Source organism: Odocoileus virginianus, chromosome 31 (assembly GCF_023699985.2).
Source record: "Odocoileus virginianus isolate 20LAN1187 ecotype Illinois chromosome 31, Ovbor_1.2, whole genome shotgun sequence".
Lineage (NCBI taxonomy): Eukaryota > Metazoa > Chordata > Mammalia > Artiodactyla > Cervidae > Odocoileus > Odocoileus virginianus.
Genome location: NC_069704.1, coordinates 36,230,970 through 36,249,674, shown reverse-complemented (window position 1 = coordinate 36,249,674; position 18,705 = coordinate 36,230,970). Strand labels below are relative to the sequence as shown.

The 18,705-nt window shown below is 48.5% G+C and overlaps 1 protein-coding gene and 1 long non-coding RNA gene across 3 annotated transcripts in view; both read left to right on the top strand.

Moving 5' to 3' along the window:
• Window positions 1-4,264: 4,264 nt before the first annotated feature.
• PTK2B (protein tyrosine kinase 2 beta) overlaps window positions 4,265-18,705 on the top strand; it is a 133,134-nt gene continuing 118,693 nt past the window's right edge. For both annotated transcript variants that reach the window (XM_070459622.1, XM_070459621.1), the window contains exon 1: window positions 4,265-4,355. The gene's annotated coding sequence lies outside the window, so the exon portion shown is untranslated. The remainder of the gene's footprint in view (window positions 4,356-18,705) is intronic.
• Window positions 10,483-16,901, top strand: LOC139032461 (uncharacterized). The gene is made up of 2 exons (XR_011485013.1): window positions 10,483-12,051; window positions 13,682-16,901. It is a non-coding gene; the product is annotated as an uncharacterized lncRNA (long non-coding RNA).

The window sequence follows — 18,705 nt, the reverse complement described above, 5'->3', positions numbered from 1 at the left end:
AAGATTTTATTTATTTTAACTTTTCTACTATGAATATTTTCAAACACAATATTAGAAAGAATACTATAATTAACCCCCACATACCCAGCATTCGTCTTATGTCAGTTCTAAATTTTTCTGTTTTTGTTTCTCTTTTCCCCTACACTGTTGGAGGCAGGGTATGGAATATTTCAAAGTAACCATCATTTTTATCTCAGGAACACATTTTTTAAACTTACAGCAGGTTATAATACCTCCCATTATTGTCCACTATGAACCACAGCACTAGCAAGAAAACTTCCATATATTATTTCTAGTCTTCTCACAACCCTGTCAATTATTCCCATTTAATAGATGGGGATGTTGAGGTTCTGCCTTAATTTGTATATTTTAAAAAATGATGGTATATTCAAATGGGCTAAAGGATGCAGTTTTGGCTTTGGTTTTCAACAGAAAAGCCTCAAGGCAGTAGTAACCTGAACAACTGAAGTGTTTCTTTCTCTTTCATGTAAAAAGTTTACCCAGGCCCAGGCCAAGTCTGGGGCCAGCATGGTGGCTTGATGGCATTCAACAGGGACCCAGGCTTCATCTTTCTTGTTGCTTAGCTATTCTCAAACCCTCAGGCCAAGAAGACTGCTTCAGGTTCCATCACCAGGTGGAAGTGGAAAAGGGACTAGCGGCGGGCATGCCCATTGACCTGAAGGGCTTGGTCCTGATGCTGTACACATATGTATCACCAGCCATCACCCAGAACATAATCACCCAGTCACACTTGCAAGGCAGACTGGGAAAGGCAGTCTTTATTTTGCGCAGCCTCTGGCCAACTAAAAATCAGGGATACTACTATAAGTGAAGAGAGGAGGACAAGCAGGTGTGCTTTTGTGGATGGAATAAAGGATTCTTTAGAAGTCAAGGGCATGGTTTTGAGTCCATTTTGGCTTCAACTGTGGCCCATTTAGTACACCTAGTGGTACCTGATTAAATTAGAGACAGATGACTTTGGGTCGTGAACAAGTTAATTATTTAGTCCTTGTGCCCATGAGTTTTTTCTTTATTTATTGTTCAGGACACTTATAACCATGCTGTCCTTTTAAAATGAAATGTAATAGTAAATTTAACTCCATTGATTTAACTCCATTGTCCATAATGGAGAGACTCCAATTACTACCATCATGGCCCTGCTATTAATGATTAATGGATTCTGCTTCTCTCTTCACCACCTGGGTGGTGGACAAATTTTTTATTTACCTTCTCTAAGCCTCCTTTACCTTTCTGTAAAATAGGAGTATTATAATCAACCTAAACTGTTGTGAAGATTACTTAGATGATGGGTAAAAGTTCTGGTCAGAGTGAACACTCAACAAACTGTATCCATATAACAGATACATACGTAAATCTCCCTACTAATCCCATCCTATTTAATTCCTATCACATCTAAAAATAATAATTATAGTATTTTATAGCATTTTCATAGTTGTTAACTTAAGCATCACAGAACCTTGTGAAATAGGCAGTGAAGGTAGTCCTTAATCTTCTAGATTAGGAGATAGGAGCTCAGAAAGAAGGATTCTACCGGCTCGAGTTCATGTCTTCCTTCTCGACGGGATCCTTCCCATGTGCATTTAAACCTGCATCTTAAACAAATGATTAAATAGCCATGTTTCAACCCACAAGCGCCTCAGCTCCCCATCTCTTCAATTTTCCTTTCAGCCAACATGCTGCCTCCATGTTCTCACTTCTATTTCATTCATTAACTCCCCCCACCCAACTATTGCCTCTTCACTAAGTTTACTCCTAGCAAGAGCCTGACCTTAAGATCTCTGCTTCCTCTCACTGCTGCCCCAGACCATCTCACCTATCCCTGTGGTTTCAGATGCCAACCAGAAGCTCACCACCTGATCAGACCACTTTACTGAGCTCCAGATGGCAGTGTGGGACAGATCAAAAGAACCCTTTTCTAAAGTCTAGGCATAAAACAAACAGACCGTGACCCATGGTAGGGGCAATAGGACTAGAATGAAAATGATGAATAGGAAAGATGCTTAGAAGGATTCCCAGAACCTAGAGACCGAATGACTATGGGGCAATAAAGGAGAGTCAAAGATGAATCCACCTGCCAATGCAGGAGCGCAACAGACACAGGTGCTATCCCTAGGTCTAGAAGATCCCCTGGGGGAGGAAATGGCAACCTACTCCAGGATCCTTGCCTGGAAAGTTTCATGGGCAGAGGAGCCTGGTGGGCTGCAGTCCATGGGGTTGCAAAGAGTGAGACATGATTGAGCGCACACACACTGGACAGAGTATAAGAAGACCTGAAGACGGAGTCCTACATTGCAAGGAATTCCTCAAGGTCTCTTTCACAAATAAAGCCTGTGATGCTACAATTCCAGGAGCTAGATTTTGGAGCTTCAAAAAAATTTGCTAAAGACTTCAACGATCGAAATATCTGAAAACTTTTCTTCCTCTGAATTAGGACTCAATGAAGGTGTAGTTCATGGATTTGGCCACACGAAGGCAGCATACACAAATTCACCTTTTCTTAAACTAGTCTGGAATAGCTTTGCTCTTGAGTACCCACTGTCAGGACCTGGCACCAGACCCTCCACAGTTCACAGAGGTTCCCTTGCCTTCACACCACTGGACCTTCATCACCTCATCCCCATGCCAGGAAGACAATCAGGTCACCCGCTTTCTGATGCCCTCTGACAAGTTCCTCATAGAGTGGTCGGTTAGCGCCTCATCTTTCCCCGTAAGTCCACTACTAACTCCAGTTTACCCTATCCGACTCGCCTTGTCTCCCAAGCCCTAGCCAAGGTAGCCCTGGGTACCTACTTGTGTGTCTTCTCACTGCTTTGTAGACCCCGGCAATACTTGGTGCTGAGAATGTGGCTGATCAGTGTATGGGATTAACAAGGCTGTGAGTTCCAACAGATGGGTTGTAAGTTATGCTGCATGAGTGGGTGTAAGTTACCTGCTCAGCGATACTGATTTTTCAGTAGCCCCAGAGTCACATCCAGGTATCTGCGCTTTAAGAGCTACAGACAGCCCACGGATCAGACTTGAAAGAAACTTTGACTTTCTGATTTTGCAGCCTTGGACATTTTAATCTAATCTGTTTTCTTTTCAGAAAGTGGGAAGAATGAAAGGAAATGGTAACATAGATAAAATGTAAACTGAGTGTTCCTTGGCACAGTGATTGGCATTTAGACATACTAACCAAATGCTGGCTTTTCCCCGGGGGTGGCCGTCCTCTGAGTTTGGAAGCTGGGGTGGGGGCTGGTTGTAGTGTACACTGGTCTATCACAGGCAGCTGCGCAACACCAGGGGGCGCCATGCTGAGAGAGGCCTTTGTGAAGAGCAGCCTCTGTGGGAGAGCCCAGTTCTCAGGATACAGGATGAAGAAGTTTGGGGTGGGGCTCTGGAGAGGAACTTTGAGAAGGTGAGGAATGCTGAGGGACACACCAGCTTTCTGACTTTATGCTAAGTCCTGTTCACCTGCTCCTACTCAAGAAAAAGTCTAGAACCTTCCTCGTGACAGAGAAAGGGGTTACTAAGTATCCTTGAGTCACTGCCTCGACTCCTGCTGCCCTGCGGGCCTAAGTGAAGCGGTAAACCAGACTCTTGGTCAACAAACCAAGTGGACTGATGCGGAGAGGGGACGGGAAAAGGCTGCCAGCATCTGTGACTATTGTGCCTCTCATCCTGGATATTGCAGAGCAGGGACCTGGTCCATGGCATTCAGACCCCTGGACCAGTTCTGCCAACGCCTCTGGTGACAGTCACCTGATCTCTGGTGCCCCCTCCCCCCAAAGCAGCACTTTAGGACTTGAAGAGACCCGGAGGGACACCGATGCTGAGTGTGGCAGGCTGGTAACATCTCTGGCTTTGCGACAGACCTGGGAGCTAAAAGGCAAGCTTCCCAGTGGAGAGGAAGGGAGAGCGAGGAGTGGTAGGAGTTGGGGGTTCTCAGCTGCTCACGAGGTGCAATAGGTGTTGACACAGAATATCAGGAGACCCCACGTGGGGCTGGGGGTGGCAGAGGTGGCCCCCTCCCAGGTGGGCACGTGCAGCTCCAGGAGTTGGCAGCGGCGTCTATTTCAGAGTTTATGGTAAGAGGTTGGAGCCACACACGCTCCGCACCGCAGACAACACACCCCACCCTTTAAGGAAGTGGGGAGGAGAGCGGCAGGGGTGTGGTTAAGTCGGAGGAGGAGCAGGGGAAAACACAAACCTGTCAGCGCTCTTACTCAGCGGAGGCCTCCCGAGCCGCCGCGAGCCCCTTCGGAAGCGCCCCTTACCTGCCTAACCCCCGCCGCACCTGGCCGAGCAGAGGAGAAGCCGCAGCCGCCGCCACTGGAGCCGGCGCTTCGCCCCGAGTGAGTCCCCTGCCGCGATCGATCGGCGCCGAGCGCCCGGCCAGAAGTTGGAGGCTGGATGAGGAAGGAGGGGTGGGGGGCGACTCCCGGGCGCGGACCCAGAAGTGGGCGCCTCTGCGCCGGCTAGCCCTCGGCCAGGGGGAGAGGGAGTCTATTTTGGGAGTTCATTTGAAAGTCAAGGGTGTTTTCTTTCCCCTTTTAGTTCTCTTATCGGGTTCAGACAGGGAAGGCCGGGGTTATGATGAGAGGACTCAAAAGGGCCGCCTGCCTGCAAAGGTCAGATCAGAGAGCTTTCAGAATCCACCTTCCACTCCTTCCTTAGAGCCTTTGCCGGCGCCCCGCGCTGCACCCCCACCCCCCGCCCGTGCCCCTGAAGACAGCGCGCCCACCCTGGTCACGGGCCCATGAACACCCAACGGCACCCCACATTGGATTCTTGTTCCCCCACCTGACCACCCCACGAGGCACCTTCTGTATGTTTCACCCCCGACTGGAAGCGAGCAGGGCTCTGCAAGGGTGAAGAGGCAGGACTCGTGTGTGTGTGTGTGTGTGTGTGTGTGTGTGTGTGTGTGTGAGAGAGAGAGAGAGAGAGAGAGAGAGAGTACCTGTGTGCCCTGGGGGACTAAAGTTAACACCTGCTGCTGCCCTGGGTCTCTGTGAAAATACTTGGGAATGCCCCTAAAGAGTTAAGCTCCCTGCCGCCTTCTCCTCCTGGCAGGCGGTGCGTGGGCAAAGCCTGGGGTGGGTGAACAGGCAGCATATGGGTGCTGTTCTGAGCCCAGTAAGAACCCCACCAACTGCCCTAACCCTCAGCCATCTGACACTCTCGTCTCCCTGCACCCCAAACTTGGTACTCAATCTTGTTAGACTCCTCCGAGGATCAGGAGAAGGAACAGAATCTGGGCCGCAGGGGACACTCACCAGGGGCACTCAGCCAGAGCAGAGAAGAGCTTCCCCCGGCCCATAGCTGGACATGAGCCCTCGGGGGCAGTCGGTGCCAAAGATGAGGGAAGGGGCAGGGGGAAGCCCCTCCCTTGAGGGCAAGGAATGCAGTTGTGGACCTAACCCCAGATTTCACAACTCCTCTGGGGGCGGGTGAGAGGAGGCAGAGATGAAAAAGTGAGTGAAGATGGACGGAGGGAGGGAAGTAGACACACCAAAAGACAAGCTCTGGCAGGACACTGGGCTCTCATTCCTCCATTCTGTACACATTGGCTGACTTCCTACCCCAGGCCAGGTGCTAGCATGGGCGTCGGGGACCACGGTGTGCACCGTCCGCACCCCACCCCCCAGCAGTGCTGTGGGGAGGAAAGCAGCAGGTGCGGGCCGCCCAGTGCTGGGGACTGTGGGAGGGTATCCAGGAAGGCTTCCTGGCGAATGCGGCTCTAAGTGGAGACCTGAAGGATCAGTAGAATTAGTCCGGAAGGGAAAGAGGGGGATGAACAGCACAGGGCACAGCAAGTGCTGAGAAGAGGCCAGAAACAGCATGATGCACCCAGGAAACTGAAAGTAGCTCGGGGTGTTCAGTGCGTGGAGCATGCAGGGCGAGATGACGCTCAGAGGTGGGGAGAGACGCTCCAGGAGGGTCTCCTCTGGCTGCCGTGGCAGCTCCTGTCACTCAGGCCCTAGAGCCAGCAGCCTCGGACTTGGCGCAAGGGCGGGGCTTCCAGATTTAGCAAATGATAATACAGAACACTCAGATTTGAATATCAGATAAGCCACGCGTATTCGTCGAGTACAAGTATGTCCCATGCACTCTTTGGAACATACTTATACTGAAACATTATTCACTGTTAATCTGAAATTCAGGTGTAACAGGACGTCTGGTATTTTATCTGGCACCTGTCTTCCAGTACAGTGGTCCCCAACCTTTTTGGTACCAGGGACCCATTTCATGGAAGACAATCTTTCCATGGACTGGGAGGTGGGGAGGGGTGGTTTCAGGATGATTCAGGTGCATTACATTTGTTGTGCATTTTATTTCTATGACTTTTACAACAGTTCCACCTTGGATCCCCAGGCATTAGACCAGTGGGGACCGCTGGTCTGGGAGAAAGCTGAGGATGCTACTGTGCTTGGAAGTGAGGGGTGGGTAGTGTGCAGGCACCAAGGGAACAGTCTCAGGACTTATCATCTTGTAGCCAGTCCTCCTAGATTCCACTTTGGGGCTTGTCCACTAATGGACCATGTTGTCTCTTAAAAACAAAACCAAACAAAAACAATTCCTTAGTCTTTGGAGCTGGGTGGACCTGGTCAGGTGCCAGCTTGGCCCCCTGCCTGCTGTGAGACCCCCATAAACCACTTAGCTCCTAGAGCCCCAGAACCTCTTCTCAGAAATGAGGACGAGAGTACCTGTTTGTCCAGGTTGTAGGCTGGAGCCTTGGTCACATATGTAAATTGCCAAGGGAATGCTGAAGAAAAAGTGGTAGATATTAATCTTTGAAACACTTCCCCGGGGGTGATCAAAGTAGCATCCTCAAAGGACGTGGGGCTCATTTATTTCTGTTTGTATTTATTGAGTGCTCAGAGGCACCAAACCCTACCCAGGTGGCACAGTGGTAAAGAATCCATCTGCCAATGCAGGAGATGTGGGTTTGATCCCTGGATCAGGAAGTTGCCCTGGAGTAGGAAATGGCAACCCACTGCAGTATTCTTGCCTGGGACATCCCATGGACAGAGCCTAGTGGGCTACAGCCTACGGGTCACGTGGAGTCCAACACCACTGAGTGACTTAGCACATAGGTGCCAGGGGAAATATGTGACGGGGATCCTGCTCCCAGGGAGAGTAGGTTAGCTCCGGAGATGGAGAGCCAGGCTCATTTTTCAACTTTGTCTTTGACCTGCTGCCTAGATGCCCTGCTTCAAGGGAAGAGATACCCAGCTCTTCTATTGGAGGACACCGGGGGTTGGGGGGGAATGACTCAAAGAATTAACTGAAAGGAAATGTGAGTGAAGTAACAGGGAGAATCCAGGTAAAACAGCTAGCACAGTGGCTGACAGAGACAAATGTGCCATAAAATTTGGCTGTCAGTATTCCCATTTTTATATTTTTAAAGGTTTATTTATTTGACTGTACTGGGTCTCCATTGCTGTGCCTGGGCTTTCTCTAGCTGCGTCCCGCTGGGGCTGCTCTCTGCTGCAGTGTCCAGGCTGAGACTCTAGGTGCATGGGCTTCAGTAGTTGTGGTGCAAGGGCTTAGTTGCTCTGCTGCCTGTGGGATCTTCCCAGACTGGGGATTGAACCTGTGTCCCCTGCATTGGTAGTCAACCCCTAGACCACCAGGGAGCCAACGTCCCCATTTTTATACTGAGTAACTTATTAGGAAAATAGAGTTCGGGGCTAGAAGTAAGGATGCCTTGTTTTGACTTTTATGGGAGTGTTTGTAAGGGCACATTAACTGGCATCCTGAAAGGGAACCTGGAAGGAGCTAAGAATCTGTTAAGAGAAAGAGGAAATGGAAAGTGTGTCTCCCTATGAGAACCGCTGGGTTAAAAATGGCCCCTCTTTCCAGCAGCTGAGTCTCCCCATCCTCCTGCCCAGTGATAAGCATTTTGTCCCCAGCTCTTAGAGCAGCATTTGCCAGACAGTATTCAGAGGAATTCTGTGCCGTGAGATAGTTATAGGTGTTCCACTGGTGACACATTCCAAGGAGCCCACTCTCGGGTAAATATGCATTTGTCCTGCATGTTTGCATGATCTAGACTATGGTCAATTCCACAGAAAAGTCATCTGTAACACTGAACTTACTTGGTGGTGGTGGTTTAGTCGTTAAGTCATGTCTGACTCTTGTAACCCCGTGGACTGCAGCCTGCCAGGCTCCTCTGTCCATAGGATTCTTCAGGCAGAGAATAGAGTGGGCTACCATTTCCTTCTCCAGGGGATCTTCCTGACCCAGGAATCGAACCCAGGTCTCCTGCATTGCAGACAGATTCTTTACCGACTGAGCTATGAGGGAAGCCCCAGAAGTCCCTACATTTGACTATAGACCCCTTATAGTGGGTGGTTGTGGTTCAGTAGCGAAGTCATGTCCGACTCTTTGCAACCCCATGGACTGCAGCACAGCACTCTTCCCTGTCCTTCACCATCTCCCGGAGCTTGCTCAAACTCATGTTCACTGATGCCATCCAGCCATCTCATCCTCTGTAGCTCCCTTCTTCTCCTGCCCTCAATCTTTCCCACCATCAGGATCTTTACCAATGAGTCAGCTCTTTGCATCAGGTGGCCCAAGTATTGGAGCTTCAGCATCCTTGCTTCTTATGAATATTCAGGGTTGATTTCCTTTAGGATTGACTGGTTTGATCTCCTTCCAGTCCAAGGGAACTCTCAAGAGTCTTCTCCAACACCACAGTTCAAAAGCACCAATTCTTTGGCACTCAGCCTTCTTTATGGCCCAATTCTCACATCCATATATGTAGTGAGTTGGAGGGGCCATTATTACCTTCTCAAGGGAAACAGCCAATCCACACCTAGTGATTGTTGATATGAGTGCAGTTCTTGGACGGAGCAGATCTTTCCGTGTACATCATTCACCCCATTCCTCTAGCCTGGACTCAGCAGTGTCCAACTTATGGAAGGATCTTCGGGTACTGGGCACCATGTGCCCTGTCCTAGCATCAGTCATGCCTCATGGACACAAACTCCGACATGTGTCAGCCTACAGCCTCCTATGACCGTTCCCACACGTTTACCATGGTTCAGAGGACCCTGGAAAAGTATGTCTCTCAGCCCACAAGCCCTCTGGGGTGATGGAGGAGTTCCACGTGTTCAGATACTATTAAGTACAATTGAGGTAGGGGAGGGGAAGGAGTGTACCTTGGGCAAACCCCGCATGGTAGGTCTCCTGACCCCTAGTTTTCTCCCTGCCTAGGAGTCCTAGGCTCCAGGACCATGTGGTCCCAGTCTCCCAGGTAAATGGAATAGATATGGATAATCTGAGATGGCTGGAGTAGAGATGGACAATTGCCAAGGTGTGCGGGCAGAAGGGGTGGTAATTAACACAAGTTCTTGCTGGCTCCTGATCGAGAGTTTCCCTTAGACTCTGGGCCAGTTCTAGAGTAAAAGGGGAGGAGCAGGGAGATGGGTAATGGTCTCCGAAACACTAATGTGGTTGGTGGTTCTGTGGGCCAGTGCCCAGACTTGGTCAGCCAGCCCAGGTTCCAGCTTCAGCTCTGGGACTTATGGTATGACATTGGGCTGGCCAAGCCCTGTCACCCTCTCTTCCTCATCTCTGAGATGGCTTTCTGTGAGGGGATACCAGGAGTAATAGTCAAAATATTAACAGCTGCTAAGACCTAGGCAGGAATCTAACAGAACTTAGTCCATTGTGTCAGTGGTCATGGGTAACCCAGGGGGTGGATCAGGTGGGCAGTCAGGGCGCTGGGGGAGTGGATGTTTACCAACTTGGATGGACTGCTGTGCTGTGCTAAGTCACTTCAGTCATGTCTGACTCTTTGTGATCCCATGGACTGTAGCCCACCAGGCTCCTCTGTCCAAGGTATTTCCCAGGCACGAATACTGGAGTGGGTTGCCATGCCCTCCTCCAGGGGATCTTCCCGACCCAGGGATCAAACTCATGTCTCTTATGTCTCCTGCATTGGCAGGCAGGTTCTTTACCACTAGCGCTACCTGGGAGGCCCTCCAACTTGGATGGACTAGTCCAGTGTTTTCATCTCCCAGATGGACTTATGCACCAGCTTCATCACCTTGACTGTACGTAAGACATTCCATGTCCTTTACCAGGCACATGGTAGGCATCCAATAAGTGTCAGCTCTCCTTATCATTCTGTATTCACATTTAGAGTTAATTTGAGCTGATGGGGAAGGAGTTTTTTTTTTTTTTTTCCTGGTGATAAAGGCCTTCTTCCGAGGGGCAGAAGTCATCTTCTCACATGAACTGTCTCACCAACATGCAACCACATATGAGACAGAATTTGCGTCTTGCCCCCAACCCATACCCCCTACTCCTGCCCCCAGTTCACTCTGTTAGCAGGGGCCGGATCAGCTCTTTAGCCAGCTGAGCACCTTTCTACTCCCACGCATCAGACACTAGAGCCTGCACGGTCACTGAAGGCGCCCAGAGGGCTGACAGGAGAAAACGGCAGCTTCAGCTTCCGGGGCGCTCAGCACCCAGCACAAAGCTCTGAGCCATGTGAGGGGGTGATGTTGGGGGAGGGGCGCAGCTTTTTTAGTCACTCTGCTGTTTCCCAGGGTATAATTATTACTCATGATGATGGTTTGATTAAGAGAGCAGGCTGGAAACTGTGTGCTCCGATGTACTTTTTACCTAGACCCGAGGAGTGGGTTGATAGTGGTGCAAGATTTTGTCTCCAAGTGACCCTCTGGGTGGGCTGTGGGTGGGCTGCAGACCCCACCTAGCTCTGACCTTACCCAGCACTAAAGGCAGCCAGTCAGTGTGATTAGAACCAAGATCAACCACCTCCAGTGCCTTGGAAGGGAACCTTCCCCTTTTCTATCCTGGTGACCATCCACTAACATTTTCCTCCTCTTCTGTGTTCTTCCCTTTTATGTCCTGAAATTCTCCCTTACAGGACCTGGCACCATCACTGCCTAGACAAGAGCTCAAGGAATCCACTGGCCTGGTGCTGAGAGCTTGCTCCTGGGTTTAGTTCTTGTCTCGTGGACTACCTCCCTTTGAATAGACCAATTCTCCCAACAACTTTGAGGGCACTCTGTTTGACGCCCCTTTTTTGTCTGACGGTCTTCCAGCTGGCTCTCTGACTCCCCAGCTGTTGCAATCCCCCTGGGACACATGCAGGGTGACCCATTCCAGGGCCCAAGAGTGGGCCCTTGTCTGACACTTGGAAATGAATTGTCCGAGGAGACACACATGCTGAGAAAGCAAGAGACTTTATTGGGAAGGGGTGCCCGGGCAGACAGCATTAGGGTAAAAGGACCCAGGAGAACTGCTCTGCCACCTGACTCACAGTCTCAGGTTTTATGGTGATGGGATTTGTTTCTAGGTTGTCTCTGGCCAGTCGTTCTGGCTCAGGGTCCTTCCTGGTGGCTCACACGTTGCTCAGCCAAGATGGACGTCAGCAAAAAGGATTCTGGGAGGTAGTTGGACACGTGGCACCTCCTTTTGACTTTTCCCCAACTCTTCTGGGTGCGGGTGGCCTATTAGTTTAAGACAGGACCTCCTGTCGTAAAATAACACACACAGATGGTTACTATGGTGCCTGGTCAGGGTGGGCGGATTCAGTCAGTGTGCTTCCCCTAACAGGCCCATTGGGAATTCTACCCCGAGTTCAGGTTTTGCTCTTCTGAGAGCATGGGTACCATTTCCCACCAGTGAGAGAACTGTCCCTCCTCTGGTCCGTGTCACTTGGAGCATCACGTGTTTTTCGGGTTTCTAATCCTCAACAACCCCCCAACTTCCTCTCTAGCCTTAAGTAGTCTCTTTGTTCTTCAGGAGCTTTGAGGGTGAGAACCCAGCTCTTCTCTCTTTGGCTCAGGTGTGCGCTCTTCCCACCCTTAGCTCCTGCTCCGGCAGGTAACCAGAGAGCTGATACTCTAGCACCTTCGAAGATGCCCTTACCAGCATCGGCTTACCTGTGGTTTGCTCTGACACAGACACCAGGCGCTGAAACACGGCCATGCCCATTGAGGCAGTTGTGAGTGGCTGTCCCCAGCTGAAGTTCTCGAGTCCCCAGCTCAGCACTGGCAGATGTCAGCCTGGGTGAGTGGGAAAACGGTCAGGGGTCGGGAGACCTGGCTCTGGTTTAGATTCTTCCAATCGCTAGCTGTGTGACTTCAGGCAAAGTAACTTCGCTTCTCATTCAAAATGAAGAAATAGTACCACAAGTTTGATAGGGTCATTGAGAGAAACACATAACTTGTGTGACGTTGCCCCATAAGACACCCCAGGCGTGATTCCTGGAAAGATGAAGAGTATGGGTCAGAAAGACGTGGGTTGAGTCTTTTTTTAATTATTATTTGTTTATTTTTTGGCTATGGGTCTTTGTTGCTGTGAGGGTTTTCACCCAGTTGAGGTGCACAGGCTTCTAATTGCAGTGGCTTCTCCGGTTGCAGAACACCGGCTCTCAGGTGCCCTGACTTCAGTGGCTGTGACTTCCAGGCTCTAGAGCCCAGGCTCAGTAGTCGCAGAGCATGGGCTTAGCTTCTCCATGGCATGTGGAATCTTCCCAGACCAGGGATCAAACCCATCCACATCTCCTGCATTGGCAGGCAGACTCCTACCCACTGGACCACAAGGGAATCCCCGTGGGTTGAGTCTTGATCTGTCACTTTTTTCCCTGGATGACATCACCAGTTATGTAACCTCTCAAAGCCTGAGTTTTCTCACTTGTGACTCATTCTTGGCATTTGTTCAACATTTCTCCCCTCCTTCAGCCCCCTTGTCACTCACAGAGTATATTCTTTCCCCGAGTTTGAAGGATTGTATCTTTCCTCAACGAGTTTACAGTCTTCTTAGGGACATAATGAAAGTGAAAGTGTTAGTCTCTCAGTTGTGTCTGACTCTCTGCGACCCTATGGACTAGAGGCGCCTCTGTCGATGGGATTCTCCAGGCAAGAATACTGGAGTGGGCAAGCCATTCCCTTCTCTAGGGGATATTTCTGACCATAATACATAAAGATAAATAACTGTGAGACCAGATAGGGACTTCTGGTTCCATAAAAGAGGCACCAGTAAAGTACAATGAGGTCAGAGAACAGAGAATTCTTCTGTGTTGGGAGTCTGGGAATGCTTCCTGGATGAGGTGGCATTTGAAAAAGCTCTCAAAAGATGTCCAGAGTATGACCCTGGAAACATGGGATGGTGGTTGTGGTCAAAGAGCATGAATAAGAGGGAGACTGGAAGGCATGATTTGAATGACTCATTTTGGCTGGAGCCAAGAGTATCAAAGGGCAATTAAGATAAGGGTGGAGAATAAGATAAGGTTGGAACATGGTGGCTGAGGGATTGGACGTGATTCCACAGGCTGTTGGGAGCCACTGGACTTTGTTCTGAACGTAGGTAAAGGGTTAAAGATCAGATTTGGGCAGCAGTGTATAAAGTAGATCAGAAAGAAGAGAGCTTGACCTGGAAAGAGGGGCATGGAGGAGTCTATTATAGCAGTTCCTGCCTCAAGAGTCTGGATGAATTCTGTGATCTGGGATGATTTGCAGGTCCTGGAGAGTGTCTGCTGGCTAGTCGGAGACTTCTGTGTTCTCTGAGTTGAAATTGGTCCTGACGTGGATTTAAAAGATGTAGCATTTATGGGAGCATCAAACTGTTTAGGTTATATAAGTAATTTGTCATTCCCCTTAATCTTCTCCTTCCTCCACGTTCTTGCTTCACATGTAAGCCATTTCCCGCGGACCTAAGCTTTGGTGGAGATGCACTGTCATCCTGTCTCGAGATCCAATGGCAAGCTTTGTAATGGCGGGCTTCTGGAGAGGCATGCAGCTCTATCTACCGCCTCCAATCCACCCTTGTCACTTCAGATGACTCCTGGTTCCCTCCTCCTGCCTGGTCCTCCTCCCTTGCTTCAGCTCTCCACTTCCAAGAAACTGTAAGAGATGTCCACTTGAGTAACTCATCTTCAGTGATGCAGGTTGAAAAATAAAACTTGCTGTTTTCTTACCCCAAAGCCTCACCTTCTGGCTCCCCTCCTCTTCACAGTTGCAGTTCTCCTGGGCACACAGTTGTAGTTCTCCTAGTCAGAAACTTTGGGTTATCTCCCCTTTCTCCTCTGCTCACATCTTACCCATCACTAATCCTGCAAATTCTTTCTTCATGACTCTCATTCCTTCCTCCCCCTTCCCATGCCCCTACTCTAGTCTGAGCCATGTTACCTGCTATCACCGGATGTTACTTCACTGCCTCTCCTTGCTTCTAGGCTCCTCGGAAGGTCCTGTGCCTCTGGGCAGATCTGGATCCCTTACATTTACTGTTTAATACCCTCTGTAATCTCACCTCCATTTACCTTCTCTCCTAACTTCCCCAACTTTCCAAACTAAGCCCTTCACCCCAAGTAGCCTGGTCTGCTTACTGGTCCCCATCAAATCTATGTCCAAACCAAACCTCTGCCCAAATCCTCTTGGACTGTCTGCCAGGACTGCCAGCCCCTTCACCCTTCTTCAATCAGACCCCTCCCCCAGGGCTCAGGCCAAGCCCCACCCACTCGTCTGTCCTTCCAAACTCCCTCAAATTCCAAGGGTTGGAGATTCCAGCTTCCCCCTCTACACACTCATCTGGCTTGGCTCCCTGGGGCCAGATGCAATCTTTGTCCTTCTCTGTGCTGGGCTTCACAACAGCCTGTTGCAACAGACAGGACTGCATTCTCCATGTCCACCCACCATCCCTTCCCCCCTCCCGCCAGCCCCCTGAGGTCAGGATGCAATCCTGGCCTCTCAGGGAATGTACAGGTTTTCCAGAGCCCAGAGAGAGGAAGTGAGTGATTTAGAGCTTGATAATCGCTTTGTTGAGCTGCTCCTGTCTCTAATCCACTGGATCCTTGCTTTCTTTTCCCTCTCATTTTCCTGCTTATTGAAATCATCCTAGCCAGGCTGAGTGACAGTAGAAAGTCAGGGAGTAGGAAAAAAGACCAGAAGCTCTGGTCAAGGGTGAAGTCACTTTGGGGATACAGGAGAGACTTGCAAGGCACAGGTTGGCAAAGTGGTTGGTTCAGGAGTACGTACATGGTAGTAATGAGAATCTCACTTAAGATTCGGGCTTTGGATGCTGGAAAAAGAGTCTCTCCTCCACTGAGGGCCTGAGTGATAAGGAGATCCTGAATGATGAGAGCCACAGTTTTAGCCACTTGGACTTCCACCCACCTGTGCACAGGCTTGGAGCTTGTCGTGGTGGCTGCAACAGGGCTGTCCAGAGGGTGACTCTCTGTGGTCCCCAGAGTGGCCTCTGGACCTCCTCCCTCTTTCTCTACCTGACCCTCTGTCTAGGAAAACTCTTCCTGCACCTGTTTGCTAAACGTTTAGTGGCCAGCCTGGGTTGACTCCTGGGGAGAGGCGTGGGGACAGAGAGAGCGCTGCCTGGGAGCAGACCCAGGAAGTGGCTGCTCAGTCACCTCCCTGTCACTTGACCTTGGGTGAATCACTTGGGTGGGCCTCTTCAAGCCTCAGGGTTTTTATTTGTACTTACAATAAGGGGGGTTTGGGAGTTGTTAACCAGAGGATATCTTATTCAACATGGACCTCAGGGGAAAGCCCAGTGCGTAAAGCAGCTCACAGTAGAGCTTCCCGAAGTTCAAGCCGGGAGGGCAGGTCCCTCCATGCATCTCGAGGGGCCCGGATCATCTGGGATCCTCTCCAGGCCTCCAGTTCCTGAGGTCCTCATTGTTTATGTGTTTAAACACAGAGAGAGTGGACAGCGAGTCTAGATTCAGGTGCATTCAGTGAAGAATGAACTCAAAGTGAGGAATGCAATCTGGGGCATGGCGTGTGTACTGCAGGAGCTGAGGGGGGATTGCATACATGAACACCCTTGGAGAAGATGCATAATTTCCACCTCTGAGGAAATGCACATGTTTATGAGAAGAAAATCCGAAGCTTTCATCTAAGCTCGAAGGAACTTATGGTACCCTTCCACCAGATATTAAGAACGACTCACAGGGCTTTGTTATCAATTTTATAGATTTTTGAAGGAATGATATCCAACTTAAGCTCTGTTTTAATCCAGGTGAACTAGGCTGTAGGCTCTGTGGAGGTCAGAATGCAGGTCTCAGCATTTTTACTGAGAGTGAGATGGACAGATGGTGTTTGATACACAGTTGGCGTTTGATACATACATGGTTCATGCCTGGGCACATGTGTCTCCCGATAAGGAGGGCTGTGTACAACACAGCTAATGTAAATATGTAAACATTTCAAAATGGGCTTCCCAAGTGTCTCAATGGTAAAGAATCCGACCACCAATGCAGGAGATGCAGGTTTGGTCCCTGGGTCAGAAAGAACCCCTGGAGGAGGAAACAGCATCACAAGCCAGTATTCTTATCTAGAGAATCCCGTGGACAGAGGAGCCACACAAACGTTTCAAAATATTTAATGTATAATTTTAGAGACACACATTTTAAAGTGCTTGCTATTTATATAAAATAATATATTACTTTAAAGTATGGCTTTTCCCCAACTCTCCCTGTTTACGAAACAGTCAACATCTCAGTCCCATCCTGACACCAGTGTCCTCTTCACTTTTTGAATCAGCTCTCTGTGTTGTGGCCTGTATCGCCGTCCCAACAGTCTAAAAAGAGTTGGCTATTTCTTATAAACACAGAAGATGTTTGTGTGTTTTTTAGTAACAGCCTTTTGGAGAGGGAATTCATATACTATAAAATTCATCATTTTAAAATGTACAGTCTGGTGAATTTTGCATCTACAGATTTGTGTAACCATCATGGCTGTCGAATTGCATGACATCTGTATCACTCTCTAAGAAACCTCACCCTGTCAGTGGTCACTCATCATTCTCCCCTCCTCCCAGTCCCTGGCAACCACTAGTCTACTTTCTGTTTTTATGGATTTGTTTATTCTGGACATTTCATATAAACGCAATCATGTAACATCGTAGGTCTTTGTGTGACTGGCTTCTTTCACTTACAGGAATGTTTCTAAAGTTTATCCACGCTGTAGGGTGTATTGGTCCTTCATTCCTTTATATTTCCAGTTAATAGTCCATTATTTCTATATTCCACATTTTAGTTAACTGTTCCTCAGTTGATGAACATTTGAGTTGTTTCTACTTTTTGAGCATTATGAGTAATGCTGCTGGGAACATTCATGTACAAGTTTTTGCATAGACTTATATTTTCATTTCTCTTAGTTATAAACCCAGAAGTAGAATTGCTGGGTCATGTGATAACTACGTTTACCATTTTGAGTAATGGCCAAACTGCTTTCAACAGCAGCTGCACCGTGTTATACTCCCATCAGCAATGTGTTATGCTTTCCATTCTTGGAACTCTTGTTATTGTCCGTAATTTTGATTTTAGGCACCCTAGTAGCCATGAAGTGGTCCCTTGGCGTGGTTTTCACTTGCATTTCCCTAATGATTGATGATGTCGAGCATCTTTTCATGTATTTATTGACCATTCATACAGCACTTTGGAAAAATGTTTAATCAAACCTTATAGAAGATATTTCTTTTTGATGTCTAGAGCATAACTACTTAGTGCATTGCTTTTTGAAAAATGGTCTTTTACAAAATTCAACACTTGTAATTATGAGGCTGTGCCCCCAAATAAAGTTTCTGAATCTATATTATAGTACTATAATATGGAAATAAACTTTAAGAACATTACTGTAAGTGAAATCTATGTTATATATATTATATTATATTATATATATGCTATATTATATATATTATATTATTATGTGTTATATTATAATATATTATAGTCCTATGCTTCTTTTCTAAAACAGTTCTATCAGGTGACCTTTGTAAACAGCCCAAACTAACATTTATTGTAGTGGCGTCAAACAAATATGTCTTCCCAGCTTGTTCAAAATAGGGTGATTATGAAAGCAGCCTATAAAATGAAAGATTCCATAAGGACTAGAATACAAACTTCCTGTTTTCTGACAGATAATTTGGGGAGGGAAAGAGCACACGTGATATTTAAAAATAGATGATGACCGAATGGATGGATGAATGGACAAATAACTTTAGGAATGAATGAATGAACAAAAGAAGGAATGCAAGCTGGTGAGACAGTCAATCAAGCAGCCACACCAGTCTGGCCCTTTTTCTTTCTTTATTCTCATGGAGAAAACCAGCCCTGGTCTTTCGTCTATACTCGATAGAATCGTATATAAGTTATTAACTTTTTTGGAAAACTTGTAGTTCCAAGTTGGAAACAAGACACTAGATTTTCTGTTGCCTGACAGTCTTTCTCACCTTCTTTAAAATGGGAGAACTACAGTCTGCCTGGTTTCTGAAAGTGGTTGAGAAACCAAAGACCACGTAACAGGACCACATGGTTGAGGGCTACGCATTGGTGGAGCAGGACCTTTAGGGAGATGACGTGGTACAAGGGTTTTCTCCGGTTTGCCCTGATCAGGATCCAAGTCCACCACTGTTCTTCCTACTAGCGTGAGGACTTGGGGTGTCTAGCCCTGGAGGCTTCTCTCCGTCGCTTCTCGGGGGTGGGATGGTCTGACCATCTCACAAACCACAGTCCCTGGTGATTCACCAGCAGACTCCTCGGAGAGAGACTGCCCCTTGCATACTTCCCTCTGGTCTTCTCTTAAGACACACATGAGTCGGAGCATGTAGCCCTCCTGCGTTTAGAGTACTGCCGCTGCCGCTCACTTGTGTCTGACCCTTTTGACTCCAGGGGCTGTAGCCCACCAGGCTCCTCTGTCCATGGGATTC